This window comes from Epinephelus lanceolatus, chromosome 7 (assembly GCF_041903045.1).
Source record: "Epinephelus lanceolatus isolate andai-2023 chromosome 7, ASM4190304v1, whole genome shotgun sequence".
Classification (NCBI taxonomy): Eukaryota; Metazoa; Chordata; class Actinopteri; order Perciformes; family Serranidae; genus Epinephelus; species Epinephelus lanceolatus.
This window is the reverse complement of record NC_135740.1, coordinates 42,406,418-42,423,936: the sequence shown is the minus strand read 5'-3', so window position 1 is coordinate 42,423,936 and position 17,519 is coordinate 42,406,418. Positions and strand designations below refer to the sequence as shown.

Below are 17,519 nucleotides of genomic sequence, written 5' to 3'. Positions count from 1 at the left end.
GGGATGTGGTCCAAAAGTGGGTCATGAGTTCAGTCTGAATGGACCACAAGTGACTCGGGAATGCGCCGAGTTTGTAAAAAACACACTTTATTTTTAAGTACAGTTCATTTCCAGCAGAGAGCTTTTATTTTGAAGTGCCATTTCCTGCTGTAGAACGAGTAAATGACAGATAGCTACTTAACAGAGACAGCAAACTAGCTCAGTGACATGGCCAAACACAAGTATGATGCTGAGTATATTAAAACTGTGTGGACCTTGAACAAATGATTGAGGGAGAAATCTGGGCCGTGTGGCTGCCCCAGTTGGGAACCACTGATCTAGGAAACTACACTAGATGCATTACCTCCTTTAACACCCCTGAACACACCTTAGTTTTCTGTAGAGTTCATTTTCTCCTCACTGAGTTTGATCTTTCAACCTCATGCACATTGCACATACAGCAGCACACACATAAATAATGGCAGGTAATGTTTGTTTCATACATAATACTCACAGTTTTAGTGTTGCTGCCAGGAGTTTCTGTGACACATGCATGTTTGGTTAACTTCCAGTCACACTTTAGTTTGACTTGAATCGTTCTGTCTTTGGGTTGTCAGTGCAGAAGGTGCTGGAGGGACATCTTGACAGACAGGAGCAAAAGACGCACCACATAAATCAGAGCTCTTAAATACAGGAAGTGCCAATCAGAACGTACCAAGTGCCTGGGGTGGGGGGGGGGGTGGGGGGGGGGGGATTGGGGTATCTAATTCAGAGATTTTGTTTATTTCTTTAAACCAGTGGTTTCTGAATGGACTGCAAGTGACTCGTAAACATGTCAAGTTTGTAAAAAAAACACTTTATTTTTTAAGTGCAGTAAATTTTCAGCACAGAGGTTTTATTTTGAAGTGCAGTTTCCTGCTGTAGAGTGAGTGACTAATGGACAGTTACTTGACAGAGACAGCAAACTAGCTCAACAACATGGCCAGGTAGTGTGATGACCTTAGTGTGATGCTGAATATATTAAACTGTGTGGGCCTTGAACTAATGACTGAGGAGAAGTCTTGACCACATTGTTGGACCAGTTAAGATCCAGAGCTTTAGACTATATAAGTGTGTTGGTGCTTTTGTGGTTGGTTGATTGATGAAATATGTATACTGATGGACTAAATGTCCTGTTAAGTTGGAAGTGTTTGTCTCTGTGTTATCCAGTTGTTTTGAAAATGGTCTGACCTGCCATTATATGTATGTTTCCCTCTGTGGTCAGTTTAGTTTTTGTTAGGTTAGTTTTATTCAGTTGGTGTGACATTAGCACAGCCTGCATTAAGTTCAATCAGGAGAGACTCGTTCCGAGAGAAAAGAATATTTATTTACATGTGCACACAGGTTTGAGAAATGTGAAGAATCATTGGCATTTAGACCCCATCGTGATGTCATCTGTTCCAGGAGGGTGGTAAAGACGTTGCAGAATCTAGATGCTGGTGGTGATGATGAGATGAGATGAAGAGGAAGCTGAGGATCTGGATGCAAAGAGGAGTGGACTTTGGATGAGCTCATTCTGGGGTCTGGATGAGGTGACTGGAGGTGAATGAGATAGAGGAGGGTGTGATGATTCTGCCGAAAATGACAGCTGACAGGAGCAGAGAGAAGGAGAGATTTAAACATGAATGTCTGAAGGAGATCGTGGCAAAGTTTGACTGGCTAACCAGGAGAGGGAACGCCTATAGTCAGCTGACTGGAGGGAGCAGTGGCATAGAGAGGGAACTGGGAATGGATATAACATAAAGATAGTCTCCCTGATTGAACTTAAGTTGAACTTCATTTCTGCTAGTTTACCTCTTATCAGCCAGAACTTTGTTACATATTTTGTAAATTGTAAGCGTCATTTCTAAGTTAATATAACCCTCTTTTTGGGAGTTTGCCGGTGTCTTCTCGTGTCTGCCAGCTTTGTACCTCACAAGGTGTTATGTACTTGTGTCCATGTATCTCATCAGGTTTCTCTTTAAAAAGTGAGTAAAGCATAGAGCCTTCCTGACCCTCCCCACTCCCACTAAACATGTCATATATCTCTTTATTTGATCTGTATGTTCTGCTGTTGTTCACCTGACTTTTTGCACATTATTCCTTTGTCATTAAAAAAGTCTAAATAAATTGAAATAAAAGTTACTCACAAGCTTCTTTCTTTCTTTTCTTCTTAATTTTTTGTAAACATATTCTTGCTGTTCACTCTGATGTTAATTAACTGCTTGTTTTTTTTTTTTGTCTCTCTTTGTCCGTCTTAGTTTGAGTAGTTTACATATATGAGGGTAGATGCATGAAGCCTACATTCGTACGGAGCGTCTTCCTTGATGAACACAACACGGTGTTGCACCTGATGAGTAAGTCTGCAGAGATGCAGGCTCCCTGTTGGAAGGCTACATAACCCACTCTCACTCCCAGCTAATTGGTTTAGGATGCCAGTTAATGTGGCGGACCCTCCATTTGAAACAGAGTGGAAGTGCGTAGGAAGAAAATGTCGACGGTGGTTTGGGAAAGACCTGTAATGACCACACAACAGCAGACATTTTAACTTTGTTACAGTAGGAAAAGCACAGGTGAAACTGCTAACATTAATGATGACTCAGTTCCATTAAGTGTCCCAGTAAGCTCTTCTTACCAGAATGCATAATATCAAGGCCTCCTCTAAGTGGAATGCAGCCATCATTAATGTTGTTGTAAATATTTGACTGTACATTTACAGTAAATTACTGGCTATCAGTTGGATCACTTTTACAGTAAAGTACTGTGTAACTTTTACAGTAAATTGTTGTGAAATGACAGCTGTACACTGTGATCTCACAGTAGTTATACCTGCATATTACTGTGATTTAGCAGTACATTCCTGTAAATTACTGAATTTAATAGTCACAGGTTATGTACATCTGATTACTGTGATTTAGCAGAATTACTGTATTTTACTGTAAACTCACACTCCTCATATCAATGTGATTTAGCATCAGTAAAATTACTATATTTACCACTCCACCAATACTTCATTCCCCTCCCCTCTGGCCATAGGTACAGGCTACCTCTGCACAAAAAGCCAAGTTCAACAAGAGTTTCATTCCTGCAGCTGTAAGTGCCCTAAATGTATGAATAACATCTGTCTGACAATGTTCCAGCCTGTGGTGTGTTTGTATATCTATGTTATTGTCCACGTCATGTAACCCCCGTTTGTCTCTTAATGTTTTTGCACTGACTGTAAAAAAAAAAAAAGAATTTCCTTGCAAAGGACTAAATAAACTAAACTAAAACTACCTGCATGAATTTCACAGTAAAGTTCTGAATTTGGTTAAACATCACAGTAAAAGCCTGTGAGGTGATAATAATGATTTATTGTGAAATATTACAGTTATATATAGTAACTTCCTGGAAATAATGAGCTGTGTACACCTGTGATTTTCTTACTATGACATGTCAAAATGTCTGTTGTGAAAAAGGTCTATAATAAAGTAAAGTTCCACTGATTGTGACACACCTGAGTGTGTGAAATTTGTTCTCCGCATTTGACCCATCCCCTGGGGGAGTGGTGAGCAGCAGCTGTGCCACCAATCATGTGGTAATCTAACCCCCCAGTTCCAACCCAGGGAGGCAATGGGTGACATTTTTATAGTCTTTGGTATGACCCGGCCGGGGATCGAATCCACGACCTCCTAGTCTCAGGGTGGACACTCTACCACTAGGCCACTGAGCTGGCTCCTCCTGTTCCACTACTGTATACCCGTGTGTAGTTATTCACAACATGTGGTTGAGTTGCAGTCGCAGACCCTCACAGCTGAGGATGAAAAACTCCCCAAAAAACCCTTTCACAGGGAAAAAAATGGTCGAAACCTCAGGAAGAGCAACTGAGGAGGGATCCCTCTTCGAGGACAGACAGACGTCCCTCCAAAATCCACTGCTAAAGTTCAGTTTCACAAGGCAAATTCCAGACAGAAATATTACAGAGGTGAGGAGGAGTTTCACAGGCTCATCGGATATCGGATGTGAGATTCACATAGGAATTAATGGACTTCTTGATGCCTCGTCTCCGTATACATACGTAAGTGGAAACGAGGCGTGATAGTAACAGCAGTAGTAGTCAGCATCAGGCAGGACTACGGCAGCAGTTAACCACAACCCATGATTCAGGCGTAGCTGCGATACCAGTGATACCTGCGAGACAGTGGAGCACAAAGGCTCCGGAGAAGAGGCCACACTTTTCTCTCAGGATGTCAGTTGGAGCAGCTAATGTGCAGCACTGCTATGTGTAGGTCTAAAAGTCTCATGTTTCTGTGGTTTAATGTGCTTACACATAAAAAAGAGTTACAAGTGGGTCGTCACACTGGGAATGACTTGAGGTGAAGATTTAAATGAGACTTAATTGATAGAAGGTTGACTGGATCACCACAAATATGCAGCATACTTACATTAATGGAAATAATTTCCTGCTTGAAATGGAGAAAGGAATGCAATTAACATGTTAAAATACATATAAATGCATTTTTAACCTCAAGGCCACAAAGTAACAAGCAAAGGCTTTTATGTAAATTTCATGATGAGGCCTGTACTGTAAATCAACAGCCTGCAGAGGCTTGATTTGATTTTAAATAGGCAGACCATGACCCAACAACACCAGGGAGAAGGGCCTCATGTGGAGCACTGCTCAGTAACAGATTTTTTACTGTTTGTTCAATTTTTATAGTCTGGATCACATCATGATACATTTCAGGGAGCTTTATGAGGAGGGACACTTCCTCTGTCTGCCTCATACTGAAGGCGTATCGAACAAATAAGCTGCTGCGAAGCTGTAAAGCAGTTTCTCTTGGCTTATTCTGACAATCAATTGCTCTTAATATTTTTCTTCTGGCTGTGTTTTCTCTGCCGCACAGTGGTAGCGCTGCCTGTGAAGAACCTTCAGCTGCTTTCACGGTGTGAAATGTGCGATAAAAATAAAGTTTTATTACTACCCAGTGCAGTAGGACAGTACAGTGGGCACTTAACAGCTACGCCGAGGCAGTCTGGGATTCTGTGTCCTATTCAAGGGCGACTCAACAATAGATACCGAGGGAGGAAGGAAGTGTTACAGACCTTGGTATTCAACCCAGCAATCTTACAGTCGGAAAACAATTTTCCCAAACTTGAGCCTGCTGTTGTTTCCTGATAAAATAATGTTTCTCCACAGTGTATACAAGGCAGTTTGAGCCACCGGAGCAACAAAGTGTCTCAGCAATCAGTAGAAATCACTGCAGGTTCAGTATGTGAGTGTATTATCAGGGCGGTGGTGGCCCTCTTGGGAAGAGAGCCAAGCTAAACCACCGAAGGTACGAGGTGAATGGTGGCCATAAACAGCAGCAGGGGGATCCTAAAATAGAATGAATGCAGCTACTGTGGCTGTTTGCTCTCCTCTTGACCCCCAGCTTCCTCAACACCTCATATCTGCACCTCTGCATGCACACATAAGCACGCCTGTGCCTGTAGCAGCAGAGAGATAACACGCATGTACACAAAATGCTCTGCGGTCCCCTGTGATCTTCTCACATGACATCTTCTATCATGGCAGCAGCATTCTCCACATGTCAGGCCTCTTATGGACTCGACCTTCGACTGTTTATCGACCTTGAATGACCGGCTTACCAGTTGGCTCTCGGACTGGTATGTTGGCTTCTTGACCATCAGACTGGGTCACGATCCACGTCCATGTGGCGGCAAGGGTCTGCACGACAGAAATGTTGGAAGCTGCACTTGTCCTCGAGCGTACACCTGCACATCCTGTTCAGACGACCACATGGACTGTGCATGTCTACAAGTGCACACATCCAGTGCATTACAGAAATGAAAAAGCATGTATGCTCTGCTGTCTGTGTCCTTTTTGGAGCACACCGGGCTGTTGCCATGGCTACCCTGACTGGTCGATTGCTAATCTGGCTGGTTGGCTATCTGGTAGTCTGAGTGGCATGTTGGGAACTAGTTTTACTGGCTGATTAGTTTTATGTGTCAGTTAAAAATTATCAAGATCACAATCAGACATTCTGTATTGATCCACGGTTCATTAAAGTCGCTCTGATGTCAAGCAAAGAGAATTATAGAGGTAGAAATAAGGAGTATAAGTACAAATATAATATGTGCAATATGCTACAATGTTAACACTAATATTTTAAAATAGTTGCTAGGCTAATTTATACAATGTAAAATACCATAGGCTTGTGCTAATAACGTTAGCATGTTGTATTTGTTTGGAAAACATGTTGTCTATAAGGCAGTTGTTTTGTCAGTGAAGCATGTGAGCTGTAATTTTACCTTTGTTAAATGTTGCTGTTGTCCGTGGCTTCATATGAGTAGGGGAAATCTCTGCTACTCCCTAGGCTAATTTACACATGTACTGTAAAATGCCATAGGCTTGTGCTAATAACGTTAGCATATTGTATTTGTGGGGTGTGTTGGTCTGTGAATGCTGCGAGTTATAGTGAAGCTGATTTGTGTACTTGTGTTTGAAACTGTTGCTATTAAGCCATGTTTAATGTGTGTTTAATGTGTGTTTTGAATCAACTAAACTTTACAGCACTTCACAGAAACCCCACTGCCGACTTGGAGGTGTAACAGCAGAGTGACACAGACACACCACCACACAAGTATAAATGCTCACAACGGTGTAGGTTACGCCGCAGGCTCTGCATAGAGACACACAAGTATAAATCCGCCTTTAACTTTAATTTCATTGCTTTAAAAAGTTTTGTTTAAAGTTTGGTTGTACTGAAAGACCCTCTAAGGATGTTCAGTTTTTCCAGTACGTACATTTTTTAACGGGAGTGTTCTTTATTCATCAGAGATGGGGTGTGGCTAAGGTGTGACTTAATTTTTTTTTTTTTTGTTTAATCTTGACCCTCCCCAAAGCTACTAATATTTTTGCTTGAGCCGAGTGACTGGGGGAAAATGCACGACCCTCCCTCTACCATGAATAACTTCAATTTTTGATGATGTGGATTAAATTTTTTCAAAAAGATAATTTTTGGATTTACAGTTTCTGGCTGCATTAAAGGCTGTAGTTTTGGTTATTCGTAAAGAAAATATGCCTTTCAAACCTGCCGGTGGGTTTGGGGGTTCAGGGGATATTTAAAATAAATACAATATACTACCATTTAAAGTTGTTTGCTCCTTCCCTAAGCCAAAAAAAAGTCCCTCCCCAGTGCTTAAAAAATTATTTGCCTCCCCTGTTGTGCACCACCTCCTCCCCATCATAAGTCAGGAACAGTCCCTTCATGGTTTTAAGCCCGTTTTTCACTGGCGAAAATTAGCATTAGCATTAGTATTATTACTGATTACCATAGCTGTAAATGCACTGTGCTAACTAAGCTAGCAGCTAGCGTTAGGGTTATCTTCACCCTTTCATTCATGGTCACTTCTTGCTCCAGAAAACCAAGATGGCGACGACCAGAATGGCAAACTGAAGGCTTCAGAATAGGAGTCCACAAACCAGTGGGTGAAGTCATAATGGCTACGTCCATTACGTATACAGTCTATGGTCGTGGTGCACTGGCTTGCTGGGTAGTTCTGCAGGTGACTGACTGGTTGACTGGATGGCGGGATGATTCGACAGCTGGCTGCGGCGGGAGAAGTAATCAGAGAGAGGGACTGTTTGAGAGAGAAAGAGAGAGATGCCTGAAATGTTCATGATTGCAGTGATGCAGTTTGACATGTGGAACACTAAGTGTATTAATCCAGCGTACTGCGGCCCTGTCACCATGCATCTGTCTCCTGCGCTGACACCGGCTGTGTGTGAGTGCATGTGTGAAAGTTGCTTTTGTACAAGCATGTGCAGTTTTGTGGCTGTTTGTGTGGGAGTGCGCACTAAATTTGCTGGCGTACATTTGCACGTATGTGTGTGTGTGTTTGTGTGTGTGTATGTATGTGTGTGAATGCATTCTAAATCAGTTCCACCACAGCCACTGAGTTTGTAATGTACACCATGTACCCTGGGCAATCTTAGATATGAAACAGAGACATTCTCTGGCTCACTGTCTCACACACACACACACACACACACACACACACTACGCAGCTCATTGTCCCTATCAGTGTTCAATGCATGCATCATATGAGTCATACACTGCAGATGTGATTATTGTGCTCCATTCGCCAATATCCTCTAACAACTGAGGTATGCTGTGACCTCCTCGTTTGCATTTCTATAATCGAGGACTTAAATTCATAACAGAATGATGAATCATAATCTGATCCTAAGAGATTTGGCATCATGTGGCTGCTTTACTAAACAATGTTTTCATAACAGGGTAGACGCCACGACCAAAGCCACGGAAATAAAAAACTGGAGTTATGCTTTAAAGGGATAGTTTGGTTTTTTGGAAGTGGGTTGTATGAGATACCATAATCCAGGTATTATATACAGGTGTTGTCAGTCGTCACACCCCCAGTTTGGAGAAGCAGTAGCAGGGTCAGTAGCAAAACATTTAGCCACCTAAAAATAATGGATGCCATATTTAGAATATTTCCCACTTTCCTTGGTGTCAGTCAGCGATTTCTGACTGAATTTGTCACAGTGCTCTCTATAAAGCCAGACTCCATTGAGAAATACAATAATTTAACATGGCATTTAACATGCTGCTGCCTTAATCAGTGAGTTTGTTTGTGTTACTGTCTGTTTTGGCATCGTCGTAGGAAACCATTGTTTCATCTGAGTCCAGTGTGGTGTGTAGTGTTACCAACCAGAGGACCATAGCTGAATGTTTGGAGATGTTTGTCACTGAACTGATGCTACTGCTGATGGCTCTAGAACTGAAGAAACCTCTTTGATGAGTTGAAACGTCTTCAAGAAACTCAAGCAAGTCCAATTGCCTAAAATATATCTCTTGGGTGGCTATAATGCATTTTGCATCAGCCTCGTCCCCAGCAGTACACTGCTTAGCTACCGTGGTGGTACTCCTGCCTGCTTCTCCAAACTGGGGGCATGCCGACTGCCATCTGCTGAACGTAATTCACCGGTCTGATTTACTGGATGTAGTTTGTGGCTATAAGCCTGTCACTCAGAGAGGTAACACCGGTTAGCATGAGCAAACACAGCAGTAGGGCTGACATCGACACTGAGCTGTTAAACAGTCACATTGCTACTGAAACGACTCGTTTAACCTGTTAATAACTGTTAGGTAACGTTAGCCATGTGATGCTAACAGTTAGCTTTGTCACTGTGTTTCACCTGACACTATTTTGCAAGGGGCACCATCCGTCACTGCATCCTCAACACATTTTCACTCTGACCTCGTCACATATCGAAATTTGGTCATGGACTTTCCACGTTCAGGTACAACATGCAAGGTACCCTGGGTGTGTTGGTTGTTGACGTTCTGGGACATAGAGTCAAGTTCAGCCTGTCTTCTTTCAAAATGCACTTATGTTTTCACAGAGAATTTACTGTTTACATGCAGTCTCTTTCAAAATAAACGCACTGCGTCGGTGCAACACTGCGAATTGATGTTTTTTTCCTTCAACAACAAAAGCATGTGGTTGGGTTTAGGAAAAGAACAGGGATTGGCTTTATAGACTTAAGGGATATGAACACCACTCTCCAGGGTGAAGATCAGTGTTTGTTGGACCCATCCACCACCCCTCCCACCAGCCCCACTCGGACTTTCGCTGCCTTATTTTAGTTCTTGTCCTGCTGCGTTTCCCCTTGATGTTTTGGAATTACCCACTGACATTTTTCCAAGCTCTTTGGAGAACAGACTGTATCCACTGCAGAGACAAGGACATAAATGTGGACTGGTTTTATATGCATGTTATATGCAGTAAAATGGTTTGACCTCTTCTCTTCTACCAGTGAAACGTGTCATTTATCTGTTGCTGGTTAAGGGATAAAAAACGATCTCAGAGGGAGTCTGAGAGGCAGCTGTGAGTCAAGGCCAGCAGGAGAACATCTTATTGACAAAATCACTTAAGCTCTCTCCGTCTCCTTCACTCTTTCATATTGATATAGTGGAATCCTTTACCGTGCTCCTCTGCCCTTTCTTCTCGCCTTCCACCCTGCTGCCTCGCTTTTTTCCCTCTTTCTTCTCTCCTGCCCTCCGTCCGCCCGTCTTTACATTGACAGGGTCTTTATAGCTTTAGTGATAACCGTGACCTCCTCTTTCTCCTTTTCTTTCTCCTTTATCTCCTGCCGCCCTGTCATTTTCTCCTCCTTCTGCCTCATTTTACTCTTTAAACAGAGTCCTTCAACTACCCTTACCCCCCTTGATTTCCCCACCTCCTCTTCTTTCTCATCTACCTCCCCCTTTCCCTTTTTCCACCCATCCTTTCTTCTTTCTCCTACACTTATTAATCCCTATATTCCTACTCTTTCTTTATCACCTTCGTCCTTTGCCTCCATGCAATTGCCTCCTGTTCCACATTTCCAAAACATCTTTTCTTCTCTGCCCAATTTTTACTCCACCTCCATCTCCTTTACTGTATCTCCCCATCTTCCTCTAAGACAGATAGCCACTTATCCTTTTTTATTTCGTTTTTTTTTACAGCTCAGCGAGGTGGACATCGGAGGTGAGTCGAGCAGAGCAAGGTCACAGCGGGATTTAGCTCTTTCTAGGAAATAAGGGGATGGAGACTAAGGGAAAGACAGAGCGAGGTGACGAAAGGTCTTAACTCTAGTTATTGTCTTCTTGTGTGTTTGCAGCCTCATGTGTCAAAGATTACAGGTAACAAATCATGGGAGACTGCCCTCGCCAGAAAAACAAGAGGAAGAGATGAGGCTGTTATTGCAGTGAAACCTAATAGGAAGACGGAAAGGGTGGATGGTTGGGTGTATATGCCAATCTTTCAAAGGAGAACGACACTTGTAGGGCTGTAGTCTCCTGGTCGACTAGTCGATTATTTGGTCGCTATGCTCTCGTTCGACCAAATTCTCATTGGTCAAATAATCGCTGTGTTACTTTCATAAGGAGAAAAGTGCTACATCAACAGCTTTCCAGGATTAATCCATTATTTCCTGCGGTGGGGGGACAGGCTAAGTTACCTGTGAAAATGGGGTTGTTTTCAAAACACCCCCGTTGTTGACAGAAAGTTGAACTCGCCCACCCTCACGCTCAGCGTTGCGGTGACACAGACCTCCTGTCTGTTTCTGTAAGCTGAAACCATTTCCCTCAGTGGAAACAATGCTTTAATTTACTTTAATTTCACAGATAAGAAACAATAAATTGTGAAGACAATAAAGCCTCCACTAAAATAGCATTTTAAGTTGTGTGTGTGTGATTTATCCTGGCTTCATATGAGCAGAGGAATCTCCGCTCGTCGCTAAGCTAATGTACACCATGTAAAATGCCATAGGCTGGCGCTAATAACGTTAGCATGTTGTATTTGCTTGGAAAACGTGTTTTAGGATAAGACAGTTGTTTTGTCGGTGAATGTTGTGAGTTGTAATGGAGCCACACTGAGTGCCGTTACCTTTGTTAAATGTTGCTGTTGTCCCTGGTTTTATATGAGAAGAGGAAAAGATCGCTAGACGCTAGGATAATTTATACAATACTGCCATAGGCTTGTGCTAATAACGTTAGCATGTTGTATTGGTGGGGGAAATGTGTCCAGTGTTTATCTGTCAGTTCTGCGATTTATAGAGGGAATCGCCTTGTTGTTTACAAATACTTCCGGGTAGAAAACCAGCAGAGTTTAGCTATACATAACGTTATATATATATATATATATATATATATGTATATGTATCATACATATATCAATATCACATTTTTCACGTCACTATATCACCGTTTAGACTAATCTGATGTTTGTAAAGTCTATGAACACAATGATTGAACAAACATTACTATTTCTGTATGCATGTTTTGTAATTAATAACATGGTTATCGTAGATTAGCTGGGCTAACCGTTAGCTTAGTGGTGTCTGTAATAACTCAGTAACTCAATAAACAGTCCGTGAAAAAAATATTTTTCCAGCCGATGTCTTAGTTACAACATGATTGAGCTAACTGGAGTAGTTTCATGTCGTATCCGACATTGGGAGGAGATGACGTCCTGATGTTAGCTTTGCTGCTGCTGTTAGCGGTCCCTGTCAGCTGCAGCCACTGATGCTTTCTAGACATCGTGATTTCCCAAAACTGAATAAATACCACACATAGCAACACAAAACTGCTTTGCTAGCTCAATCATGTTGTAACTAAGACATCTGCTGGAAAAAATATTTTTTTCACGGACTGTTTATTGAGTTACTGAGTTATTACAGACACCGCCAATAGCTAACAGCTAACGGTTAGCCCAGCTAATCTACGATATGTTGTTAATTACAAAACGTGCACGCAGAAATAGTAATGTTTGTTCAATCATTGTGTTTATAGGCTTTACAAACATCAGATTAGCCTAAACGGTGATATAGTGACGTGAGCACCAGCAGAGTTTAGCTACGTATGTATATATATATATATATATATATATATATATATATATATATATATATATACATATATGTAGCTAAACTCTGCTGGTTTTCTACCCGGAAGTATTTGTAAACAAAAAGGCGATTCCCTCTATAGTGAAGCCAATTTATGTACTTGTGTTTGAAATTGTCTCTATTAAGCAATGTTTAATGTGTGTTTTGGATCAACTATAAAGTTTGATTTGAACTGAACTTTACAGCACTTAACACAGTCCTCAGTCCACAGTTACATTTCTATATTTTATGTACGCAGAATGAGGGGTCGGTAATATAAGGTCAAAGGTCAGAGGTCACATGTCCCCAGCACAGCCACTGACAGTGCTAAAATGTGCAAAAGGGAGACGCAGAGCTGCAGAGTGAGAGAGGGGAAGATTTGGCATAAAAAGAGACTTTAAGATTGACATGAAATAGATGCAAGTTGAATTAGATGACACTCACTGCACTGATACACTATGAAAGTGTCAAGACGTGTCAGTTCCACGTGTCAGATTTTCCCTAGAAGTTAATCAGTTCTTTGTCGCCCCATGACAAACCTTTCTGCAAGTTTCCTGTTAAAATGTTTCAGAGATTTTCCGCTGGAGGACATGCAGACAGAAATGGGTCAAAAACACGATCTCTATCAACATTTTTAAGTTTCAGGCATTCAGCTTATCCAGAGAGACTGATGAGAAGAGATCAAATCAAATATAATCATATCTTCATTATAATATCAGCATGTGCCAGTGATAGCTTTTTGAGTTCAATTTCAGTTTTTAACCACCATTCTTTAACTTTTGGCTTTACATTTCCACCTTTTAGTCATACCAAAGATATTTTTTAACAGAAGATACCCCACTACAAGCTGCCTCAACGGAACAAATTGGTACACACTTCTGGTCTCCTAGGTGTGCGTGGTCGTCTCTCCATTGGATCCCTTAACTTTGTTTTGGATGGATAAAACCAGATTTAAAAGAATACAACACTATATGCAGTACAAACAGGGGCGTCACTGGACTTAAGACTGTACTGGGGCACATCTGGGGCACAGAGAATGCATGCGAGCGTGCAAAGCGCGAGCAAAAAATTTTTTAGCACCTATTTATAATAAAAAAGCTTAAATAGTGCTTTAAACTATACAATCAGATCAGATTATGTCGTTGACTGGATCTTTAATTAACCACCTGAATGAACTGATGTATTTGGCCTACTTGTGCACTTGCAAAATCGAATTTGGGGCAACAAAAACAGATATTTTTAGTCATTTTTCTGGTGACAAAACCGGATATTTTTAGCCATTTTCCTGGTGACAAAACAATGTAAGAACCATGATGGTGGGACATTCTGTTACTTCACAGTTGTCCAAAACATGTGGTTTGTGCCAGGCGGACATGATTGCCAGTATTTTTTCATTATTGCAAGAAATTCCATTGACTCATTCACAAGTCAAAAATGTGTTTTATCTGAAAGAAACATGCAATATTTACATCTACGATCATAGAAAAATAGTCAACCAAGTGCAATGATGTCCTCCAAGATAATATTTGTTTTTCAGTTTCAGTTATATATTGGGGAGACATTTTGGGCATTGGTGGGGGGGCACGTGTCCCCCTCAATGTATATGGTGACTACGGCCCTGTCAGCATGCATTAGGCTGCAGTTGTCTGGGTGCGCAAAGGTGAAGTGGCTGGTCTTGTCATACAAAGTTTGACGAGTGTCAACTGGACAATATGGAGATACTTGCATCTTGAAAGCCGGACTACAAATGTGGATAAACAGGGAGAAACACACGCAGGCCTAAGACGTGGTAAGATACATATTCCTCACTATATGAAGTGACTGATAACAAGATCTGTATAATGGATTGTAAAGAAATTCGTCAGGTTTTTATGTTGTAGACAATTAATCTGGATTTATAGCATGATGGGATGACAGCACAATGATGTGTGTGGTATCACTGGAAAGCTCGTAAGCATGTGATATGTGTGGCATTTCTGTGCGAGCCAGCATTCGAGAGTAATCCATCCAAGAGTAATGTGTGTGCAGAGCTGTATGAAAGCTCTGTTATACATCATTTTAGTGTAACTTCATCATTTTTTTTTCGCTGTGAAAACATTGGACTACCGACAAGTGCTTGGTCTTGTCGGAAAGCTACAATTCTGCTGTTTCACGTGATATGTGTGGCTTCTATGTGCTATGACGCACGGTTGCGGAGAAAATCAATAGAGAAGAACAGGTGTGAATTTGGACGCACTATACGTCGTTCGGGCCCATAGCCATGTGCGCACTGTGTATGAGGAGTGAATGGAGTAGCGCATGAATGAATTACCATATTAAGTAGCCATGTCCGCACTGTGTATGCTATGTGGAGTTAAAACTCTGAAGTGAATTTTTTACTGGTGAAATTTTTACTGGGGCACTGCAGATCAATACTGGGGCACGTGCCCCAGTAAAATCTGTCTGGCGACGCTGATGAGTACAAATTTAATGTTTATTCCTAATTTGTCGCTCTTTTTATCTGCTAGCTTCATGTCTGATATGAACTGAGTGTACGAGTATGAGTTGCTATACCGAAGAGACATGTCTCCAACACAGTTAATTTGCAGTTAATGATTAATCTTCTTGCAGCCATGTTGCCTGAAGCCCAGAAACAATCTAATTAGCACTTTTGCACCCAGCATCATTATCTTTCTTTTTGTTAGAGTTGTCCAATCAAGCAACAATAAGTAAGGTGAGCGGGACTTAGGATGGATCTGTTGGACATCTTTAGAAACCCACAATGCCTTATATACAGTGCTGCAGAAATGAGTCCCAACACCCAGTCCCGGAACCCAGGGTTAGCATTTAGCGCTCCCAATTCCCTCATCTCAAAGTCGATGGGTTTTTGGTTGGATGTCTTAAAAAAGGTCTGTGGTTAACACAAGCTTAAGAGACTTTTGTGTTCTGTTCTACGACATAAAATTTGTCAGTAAATACCCCACTTATGAATTCTGAAGCCTTTAGGTCAGTTGCTAACAATTGGCTAAATGACACTACAGGGCGTCATCACGCTGAATGTAGCTTTACAGCCTCATTGTGGTGACAATATTAAGTCATGCAGCTGCAGTGTAGTTTGTTTATAGTCTAATGTGAGCTTTTTACTTTTGGTGATGGCATTAACACTTCAAAAATCGTAAAAGAGATGTTCATTTGCGAAGATTATCTTGCTGGAAAAAAACGAGTAAGGCGAAATTTTTACTTCTGCGTTGAATCGACACCGTACCTACGCACCCTACGCCAAAGCCTGGCATACACCTGCCCAGAAATGTAACTACACATTGCGGCAATGCAGACTGCCTGTCTGTTTCTGTGAGCTGAAACCATTTCCCTCAGTGGAAACAAAGCTTTTATTGACTTTAATTTCACAGATAAGAAACAATAAATTGTGAAGACAATAAAGCCTCCACAAAAACAGCATTTTAAGTCCTGTGTGTGATTTATTCTGGCTTCATATGAACAGAGGAAATCTCTGCTAGTCACTAGGCTAATTTATACAATGTAAAATGTCATAGGCTTGTGCTAATAACGTTAGCATGTTATATTTGCTTGGAAAACGTGTTTAGTATAAAACAGTTGTTTTGTCAGTAAACCTTGTGAGTTGTAATGGAGCCATATTTTGTAATGTTACCTTTGTTAAATGTTGCTGTTGTCCCTGGTTTCATATGAGTAGAGGAAAAGTCCGCTAGTTGCTAGGCTAATTTATACAATGTAAAATGCCATAGACTTGTGCTAATGATGTTAGCATGTTGTATTTGTGGGGAAGATGTGTCCAGATAAAGACAAGTGTTTTGTCTGTGAATGCTGCGAGTTATAGTGAAGCTGATTTGTGTTCTTGTGTTTGAAATTGTCTCTATTAAGCCATGTTTAATGTGTGTTTAATGTGTGTTTTGAATCAACTGAACTTTACAGCACTTCACAGAAACTCTACCACAGACTAGTGTTCTAGAAGTGTTACTGCAGAGTGACACACCACTGCACAAGTATAAATGCTCACAAAGGCGTAGGCCAGGTGTGTAGACTATGGCATAGGGTCTGCTGCACAAGTATAAATCCCGCATAAGTATCCTAAACTTTTGTTTGCCACAGAGCTCTTTGCAATGATCCAAAATCTAATGGAAATGGCTTTTTGACAAGGGAACCATGCGACACTAAGAGAGTCAGTGCTGTCAGCTACATCACAAACAAACATTGATAAAGTTGTAGAAAATCAATGTACAATGAAAATAAAGAGATAAATTAGAAGTAATGAAACAAAGTAAACATAGCATTTTGTTTCTACTTACCAAGCCTCGAAGCCAGAAATGATGTTTGTGCAATTTGGCGCCCCTACAGTTTTGGAGTGGTGCACCGCTGTCGTAATTGTGCCTGCAGAGATGCAAGCTGTTTATACTGTCCTGATGTAAGCTGTTATGATCTGTCTTACAGCTAATGGGTAAACAACAACAGTCCGACAGCAGACTGTACATCCCTGCCAATGCTATTTATGAAAGACTGGCTGTAACCTTATCGGTCTCAGGCGATCAAACACAGTGAAGCTTTAAAGTGGAATTCAGGTCAGCTTCAAATCAGATTTCTCTGAACTGAGGTCAAAACAAACAATACATCACACTGCAGCAAGTAAAAGTAAAATAAGTGACTCACCGCAGTTATTTTGAATATTCATTCAGTGATATCAAATAACATAACAACATTAAGCCCAGACTGTATTTAGTTTCCTCCATATTCTCACTGAGATGCCGCTCAGCTGCGCTCACTCTCCGTATAATGTAACACACATTAAGGCAGCTAATGAAGAGTGACAGGTCAGGCTGTAAGATGAGAATGATAAGGGTGTGTGTAGCGTGCATGTGTTTGTGCATCCCAGTGTGTCTGTGTGTCACGCCAAATTTAAAGACAACAATCATCTGATATGTGTGAGAGCATGAGGGACTCTGCCTAAATATAAACTGCACCACATCATCGGGCCGTAAAGTTTCTGTTAAGGTCGTTTGAAGCTCTGTGGATCCTTCACTGAGCGCCTGAGTGTGTTATTATGTTCTAACCTTTATTTATCCAGGGGGACTCT

General features: G+C 41.3%; 1 long non-coding RNA gene across 4 annotated transcripts; it reads right to left on the bottom strand.

The window, feature by feature from the left end:
* Positions 1-1,323: 1,323 nt before the first annotated feature.
* LOC117261502 (uncharacterized) lies at positions 1,324-17,179 on the bottom strand. Of its 4 annotated transcripts, none has more exons than XR_013491893.1 (4): positions 17,096-17,179; positions 16,738-16,819; positions 7,374-7,623; positions 1,324-1,606 (listed from the first exon to the last, which is right to left on the bottom strand). It is a non-coding gene; the product is annotated as an uncharacterized LOC117261502 (long non-coding RNA). The 4 variants fall into 4 exon arrangements; XR_004502044.2 differs by having other exon boundaries at positions 7,374-7,592; XR_004502043.2 differs by lacking the exon at positions 17,096-17,179 and having other exon boundaries at positions 16,738-16,887.
* Positions 17,180-17,519: the final 340 nt, after the last annotated feature.